The 7,873-nt window shown below is 41.2% G+C and overlaps 1 pseudogene; it reads right to left on the bottom strand.

Moving 5' to 3' along the window:
- Positions 1-206: 206 nt before the first annotated feature.
- Positions 207-325, bottom strand: LOC120612050 (uncharacterized; annotated as a pseudogene).
- Positions 326-7,873: the final 7,548 nt, after the last annotated feature.

The raw sequence follows: 7,873 nt of genomic DNA, 5'->3' as shown, positions 1-7,873 counted from the left end.
ATTGCTAGGTTCCAACACAGAGTTTTATTTAGTAAGTCTGGGGTAGAACCCTAGAAGTCGTATTTCTGACAAATTGCCAAGTGGTGCTATTTCAGGGACCAAACTTGGATAATCATTGATCTAGCATACTCTGAAAATCTCTTGTTATCTTTGGGATTCTCCAGAGACTTTTTTTTTTCTTTTTTTTTTTTACACTTAACAGCACCTATAGATAGCACCTGCTATTCCTAGGTGGTCTCCCATCCAAATACTAACCAGGCCCAACCCTGCTTAGCTTCCAAGATCAGACAATATCGGGCATGTTCAGGGTGGCATGGCCATAGACTCAAGTGTCTTATCTGATTTGAGATTTGACTTTAATGTTCTGGCAACAATGTCAAGTTGCTCAGGTAGGTTGAGAAGTGAGGTGGGGCAACTGAGACATACAAATCTATGCCCTGTGCCAGGCACAGTAGCGTTGCCTTCCTATATTACATAATTTAACCTCCACAGCGATACTATAACGTTGACATTAATAGCTCCATTTTATAGATGAGAAAACTGAGATTCAAAAAGGTTACATATATTTGAAACCACTCACTGAGATGGGGCGGGGCATGTAAATAGTAAGCAGTAGAGCTAGAAGTCAGGGTTAGATGAGACTTAAGGCCTTCTTCTTCCTACAACAGCTAGTGGGGATCTAAATTATCATGTCATTAGAATAGACACTTGAATCTGAAGTAGGGCTTCTTGGTATTTAATGTGCCTGTGACTACCTGAGCATCTTTTTAAAAGGCAGATCCTTATTCTATTGGCCAGGGCAGGCCCAAGAATCTGCATTTCTCATGAGCTCCCACATAATGCTGATGCTACTCGTCCTGGGACTAGTAGACTTGGAGGAGAGAGTCTCTCAACCCCATTGGTATCAGTGCAGAGCCTGGAAAGTTCCTTCACAGGAAGTGGAGGTCCTGAATGGTCCTTTGATCATGTCATACACACAATACAATTTGACTTTCAATTTGTTGATGAAGAATTTGAAGAGGAACAAAAGCGGAATCTATATTAAAAGAATGAGTCCAAGGAGGAATGCTAAGGTCACACATTCTTTTTGGGGAAAAAAAAAGGAGGGAAAGCTGAGGGGAAGGAATGGGGACTGGCAGAGTAAGAAAACCCACTGCTTGTGCCCAACCATGATCTCTTCTGGGAAGCAACTAAGAAATACGGTCACCTGTTCATCAACTGCAAGAAAATGTGATGGGAATCTAGAACAATCCACTCCGCTTTCCTGGTTACCACCAATAGGAAAAGGCAGTGTGCATTTATACTGAAAGCTGCTACAAGGTCTGGGAGCTTTAAAACCTTTCTTCACACCTTTCATGACATAACTGTTACTGATTTATTTTCTTTATTTACATATAGTAAAAGTCACTCTTTTTGCCGCACAGTTCTATGCATTCTGACAAATGCATACAGTTGTGTAATCGCCACTGCAATCGAGATGCAAATATTCTTTCAACCTCCACAACCCCTCATGCTGCCCCATTGTATTCAGCCCCGGCCCCTATGCTCTATAGCCTTATATCTAACAATCTGGATTGCTTTATAGATGGGACCATAGAGTATGCATCCTTTTGAGTGGTTTCTTTCACTTAACATAATGCATTTGGGATTCATCCATATTGTTCAATGTATTAACAGTTTGATTTTTTTTTTTTAATCGCTGGGTGATATTCCATAGGAGAGATTTACCACAGTGTGTTTATCCATCCCCAGCTGAGAGATCTTTAGGTTGTTTCTGTTCTTGGAAATTATGAATAGAGCTGCTATAAACACTTGTGTACAAGGTTTTGTGTGAAAATAATTTTCATTTCTCTTAGGTAAATGCCTAGGACTTTCCAGAGATTGCTGGGTCACATAATAAGTGTATGTTTATAAGAAACGGCAAAACTGCTTTCCAGAGTGGCTGCACCATTTTGCACTGCCCCTGGCAATAGCTGAGTGATCTTTCTGAGCTGCATGCCATGCACTCCTCCCAGCTCCTAGGCACACACAGTACAGACAGCCTTCACTTCAGGATCTCAGGGACATAGCCACCAGGAGCACAAGCCACCTGGGAGAAGGCTGAGGTCAGAGGTTTTGGGAAAGTCAGGGAGGCTGGGCTTACCTCCTCCTACCCCTCCCAGCTTCTAGACCCATCTGTTGAGGCCCATATGCCTTCTTCTTGAGGGGAGCTTTGAGCCCACCTCTCTCCCCAGCAAGTGTGCAATCCCCCAAACACCACCCTCCTCGGTCAGGCTTTGTTGCCAGATAATGTGACTTTGAAAAGAAGCCCTTCTCCTCCCGCCAAAAGGAGGCTAAGAAAGGCTCTCAGATCAATCCTCAGCAGATACACCGAGTCACAAAGCTCCAGCAAATCCTTTATTCTCTCCTTGGAGCAGCTGCTGCAGCACCCCCACCCCCTAGCTCTGCCCCCAGTGGAAACCTGAAAGCTATTCATATCATTTAATCCTGTTGAAAATCCTCTTCGCTCTCTTTCACTGAGGTGTGGTTGGCTGAGGTAAACCTGGGCTTAATTCATATGTTGGAAAGGAGATGAAAGGTGTCACATGATTTGACATCCTATCCAGGAAGGCGACTTCCCTAATCTAGAATCTTCGACTCGTAACCCCTATTTGAGAGTGATGAAAATAAAGTCTTCAAGAAAAAGTAACATTTTGATTATCTTTTATTGTGCATTAAATTCAGAAAAGACAGCAAAATTGCAGAGGCAAAGTAGAGATGGTTTGAGGGGGTTTGAGTAAACTTAAGGACCTACTAAAATTTTTACACTTTATCTTAGACATAGTGAAAGAAACCTCTTAGGCCATCTTATCCTATTAACAATTATAGCCACATATCTCAGGTCTCTCCCCTGCACCAAGAAGTATGTAATCTTATAGCCAAATTCTTTAATTTTAAAAAATTTGGTCATAAGATACTGATATATCCAGAATAAGCATCACGCCTACTCTTTTTATTCCAGAACTCATGCTCCCAGACTTCCTCAGGTCTTTCCAGGCTGGGAGAATTATCTTCATAAGAGTCTCATAATTCATACGGTTATGGAGAAAGCGAAAGATAGGAGATTTCATTCATATGTCAAAGAATAAATTCTTTCTGGCTTGTTTTGGGACTCAAGCAGATTTGGAGAATTAATCATCTCAGCTGGCTAATTTAGGGTAATTTCCCTATGAGGAAAATTCTTATAAGACCCCCATGAAATCTCAGTCTACTGGCAGGCAACATTTTTTAAACTTACACTGAATGTAGGATGGTCCAGGGAGCATACTGGAGAAAACAGATGTAAGGGCCATTCTGGAGGGTTTTGTATGTTAAGAAAAATTAAACAAGAATATTAGAACAGTAGCAGGGAGATTAATCCTCTAGTCAGTGATCACAGTCTTTGCCGTACATTGGAATCATCTGGGGAACTTTAAAAAGTATTGATGACTGGGCTCCACCCCTAGAGACACTAGTTTAATTGGTCTAGATTAGAGCCCAGGCACTGAGACTGTTTAAGTCTTCCAATATGTAGCCAAAGTTAAAAGGTAGCTCTGGACAAACCGTGTACTAAGAAGGCGAATGAATTAATAACATTACCAGAGCCTTCTCTTCCACAGAGGGCCCATCAGATAATGTGTCTCGTGGTGCAACGGGCCCAAAAAATTAGTGAGAGGAAGCTTGAGGACACATAACAAGACTGGGGCCTGCAGTTGTGGTGAAAGAGAAACTAAGAAAATGCCACATTGATATTTATCAAGTGGGGAGTGGGATTCAATAATAGAAGAATAGGTAAGAGTGGGAGAGTCCTCAGAAGAATGTGTTTCTTGTGGATAGTGCTACACAGTTTAAAATTACTTTCCCATGTATTTTCTCTTATGACTATAGAGTCAAAACAAATAATAAAAGATAGAATTGGGTTAGAATCCCAGCCCTGCTATTGATTATCTCTGTAAACTTGGGCAAGTTACTTAAACCTTCTAAGCCTCAGTCTTTCCATACGTAGAATGGAAATAATAATAGTAACTTCCTCATAGGGTGGTTGAGAAAATTAAAGGATGTATGTAAAATACTTACCTCCATGCCTGGCACATGGTAAGCTCTTTACATATTTCAGCTGCAGTTACCACTATCATTACCAGGGTCGTCATTGCATGGATGTGGGGTGGATACCTAAGGTCAACCTCAATCAAGAAGTAGAGGAAAATGAGAAATGAGTGAAGTTTTTTCTGAATGAACAGAGTAGAAACTAAAACATATAAAAAGATCCCAGAAACTAAAACTAAAGGAGCTCTTTAAAAAGACATCATGATTGGTATATTTGAGCTCTGAGAAGCTTCCTATCTCTGAAGAGGTCTGTGTTTATAGGGCATTTTCAGAGGAAGAGAGCTTGACTGTATCCAAGGAGCGAGGCAGTTGGTTATATAATTGCTCAGTGAAGAACTTGATTGATTTGAGCTGAAACTGAAGCATCTATGATAGCAGTAACACCGACTTTTGGGTGGAGCTTGACTCTACGTGAGAAAACAGCAGAATGGGTGAGGGTCCAGGACATGATCAGCGAAGAGAGAAGTCATGAGTTTGAGTGAATGTACCTGGCAAAGAGGAGCCAGAGGGGTGAGGAGAAAAAGGATACTGGTGGTGTGTCTGAGAGGTTTTCGGTAGGTCACAAGAATAGAATTGAATGGGCAGCTAGGGGTGAAGTCAAGATAGGCCAAAACCGAGACCTTCATACAGGATGAAAAGGATGTCAGAAAGGTACAGTGTTTCACCAGAAATCAAAGTTAATGTATCCTGGTTGGTTTTATGGCCTCAGACTAAGGCATAGGTGGTGGTTACCCAACTCTCTTTTCCCCAAGGTTCTGGCACCCACTCTCTTCTATCTGCCCTCTTGCACTGTCTTTCCTGCATTTACAAAGTCCTTCAGGGGCTGACTTCTCAGGAAGCTGCTAAGCAGTTCCCTAAGATCCCCCCAGCCTAGCACTTCTCACAATTAAGGATACATAAAAATTGCTTTAAAAATTTGTTAAACAGATTTGCTCCCCTCCCCCACCACAATTCTCATTCAACAAGTCTCGGGTGGGGGTGGGAGTGAAGATTTGCTTTTTGACTAGCTTCCAGATGCTGCTGCTGCTGCTGCTGCTGCTGCTGCTGCTGCTGCTGCTGGTGGTTCAAGGTCCACACTTGAGTCCACCCTACACCATCTCAGGATTCTTGGCTATATGCCTTTGCTTATGTCCTAAGGGAGGGATTAAACTTTAATAAATTCTCTAGGGGCTATGAGTTGGGATTCTGGCCTCAGACGAGGCTTCTCAGTGGAAATTTATTAATATGACTCAAATGTTGGTCCTTTTAAAGAAGGTTTTGTGGAAACTAGAATGTGCGATGTTCTAGTGGAATGTTCTTCCAAGGAGAGTCACCATTCCTTGGAATGTTCTTCCAAGGAGAGTCCCATATAAGCACATGAGACATGGAGGCATAAGATGAGGGTGAGATGTATTATAAAATTTTGTAAATTTAGAGCCTGTATGCCAACAGTACTCATATTTTTTGTTGCACTAGGGAGAGTTGTTGAGAAGGAAGACCTCCTCCTCCTCCTAATGATCTTTTTGTCTATCTTGTCCACACTGCTGAGCTTCCTCTGTAGTTTGAGTCTCAAACCCAAAACTTTCTACAAAGAATCCTTTTGTTTCTCCTTGATCTGCCAAGATGAAATCCTCAATTCGTTTTGACCCCACCTCACTCTTTTTTTGGACCTCGTAAATAGCATTTATAATGCAAATAGATGTCTTTTTAAGAGCAAAGTCTAATCTAAATGTTCTGCCAAAATAAAGCCCTCTGTTTTAACAAATAGTCCTGGATTCTTCAAACATGTGAACTTCTGAGTTTTGGTTACCAAAGAGGGTATAAGGTTCTGCTGGTTCTGGGAGAATCAAAGGTCTTTCTATGGACAGCCAAGCCGAGGAATCAGAACAGCTCACAGTTTGGTGTAAACAAGTCCATCTCAATTGCTATTTGGGGTTTGTAACTGCTTGAATAGCTGAGAAATCTCAGTGTGGAGTCATTTTACCCAACCAGTCTGATTTTGTAGATTTGCCACCTGTCCCAAGGTAGCCTAAATTGAGTGAGGCCTAGTGTCTGTGCAAAAAGAGGTGGTTCTTAGGCAACAACTGGAGTTTATTTTGATCTCTATCTTTTGAAGCCAGAAACTGTTCATGTGTAACTTTAAAGAAAACTGATTTTTTTTTTTTTTTTTTTTTCCTAGAGCAAAGCTGCAATTTGAAGGCAGGATTCTATTAAAAACAGACAAATAATTCCCATTCCTTCCTGGTCCTGCCTATTGTTTTCCTAAGTTTGTTTGGATTCCCAGATTGAATCCTGCTGGTAACCCTCCAAAGAGAGGGTCCTGGCCACTGCCATCTCATGAGGTGACTGTCTCATAAGTTCTTTGGGGAACACATCCTGTTTCTCTATCAAAGAGACATTTGGAGGATGTGGAAGAATGTCTGCTGTCTTCCCCATTCACAGAGCCTTTATTTCCTCCCTATGTTTTGTCTGTAGACTGCTTCAGTCTTCCTAAGAACTGTTCCTAGGAAGAAACACTGGTCAAGAACCAATATCACTTATAGGTAATAAATAGTAAACTATGGTTTACTATTGGTTTAAGGAACCCGTAAACCTGCCTCAACAAGTAATGCCCACCTTCACCATCCACAATACACATCAAAGAGAATTATCTGATACTCACACTGTGCCTTTAGATGCATGTACCTGATGATTACTCCGTGGAAGGCATCCCTAATCACATGACCATGGCTCCCTCTTCGCAAGGGGCCCTGATGTGCCCAACGTTCTTCATGTAGTCTGCGCTCACTCATTAATCAGAGCTAGGATGCTAGCTGCAATCTCTTAGTCAAGTTGACTTTTTGCATTGACTTTAAAAAATAAAATATTCTGCAAACAGTGACATAGTGATATTGCCAACTTTGTGCGATTTTTACTTCCTTTTTTCCTAGGTCTACATGACCATACTGGCTTAGACAGGAAGAGTAATGCCACACTGCCCTAGATTTCCTTGCTTTGCTGAGGGTGCAGGTTTGTATCAATAAATGTAGATGCAGTTAGTTATGTACATGAGTAAACTCCTGCTTGCTGAGAAAATTCCTAATTGAGAAATAAGGAGAAAGGAGACTTTTATTCTTAGTCTAAACATGAAAGATCCACTGCTGATTAAATATATCTGGTAAAGGATCACTTCTTTTAAGCTTTAAACTGAAACCTCTAAAAACCTCTTTTTTTTGAATATTTCAAATACAAATACAAATGGGCATGTTGTATTATTTCCAAGTTGCCTTTTCCTTGGGGAAAACGAGTGATGTCTGAGACTGGCAGACACGGAGCTCTGCGCATCCTGATAAAGATAGGGACTTTAGGCTAGCAAAAAATCTAAATAAACAGATTTTCAAACAAACCAGCTTTCCTTTTGGTAGCTGAAAAGGAAACCCCACATCCAGGAGGAATGCAGATCAAAGCAAAGTCTACAAATGATGCAGAAACACATAAAATAACAAACAAGCCTGGTGGGAAGAGGGAACGTTTTGTAAAAGAATAGGCCTCTTCATGTTACACTGAAATTGAATGCAAGATTGCAAGCAAAGATACATGCGTTGGGAATACAAAGCTATAGTTTCTTTCCCCTTTTGCGGGGCTGAGGGTATACTTTAATAGGTCAGATTGGAAGCCACTAAAAGCAATGGACAAAAGATAGCCTTCTTGTTGGAAATCTTGCTTGGTTTACCTTTTGCAATCGCCTTTGCCTCTCTCCTTCTTGGTATAAAGTGGACAGAGAATAATT

The sequence above is a fragment of the Pteropus medius genome, unplaced genomic scaffold, assembly GCF_902729225.1.
Source record: "Pteropus medius unplaced genomic scaffold, Ma_sr-lr_union100, whole genome shotgun sequence".
Lineage (NCBI taxonomy): Eukaryota > Metazoa > Chordata > Mammalia > Chiroptera > Pteropodidae > Pteropus > Pteropus medius.
The sequence above is the reverse complement of the archived record's forward strand: the minus strand, read 5'-3'. Positions and strand labels throughout refer to the sequence as shown.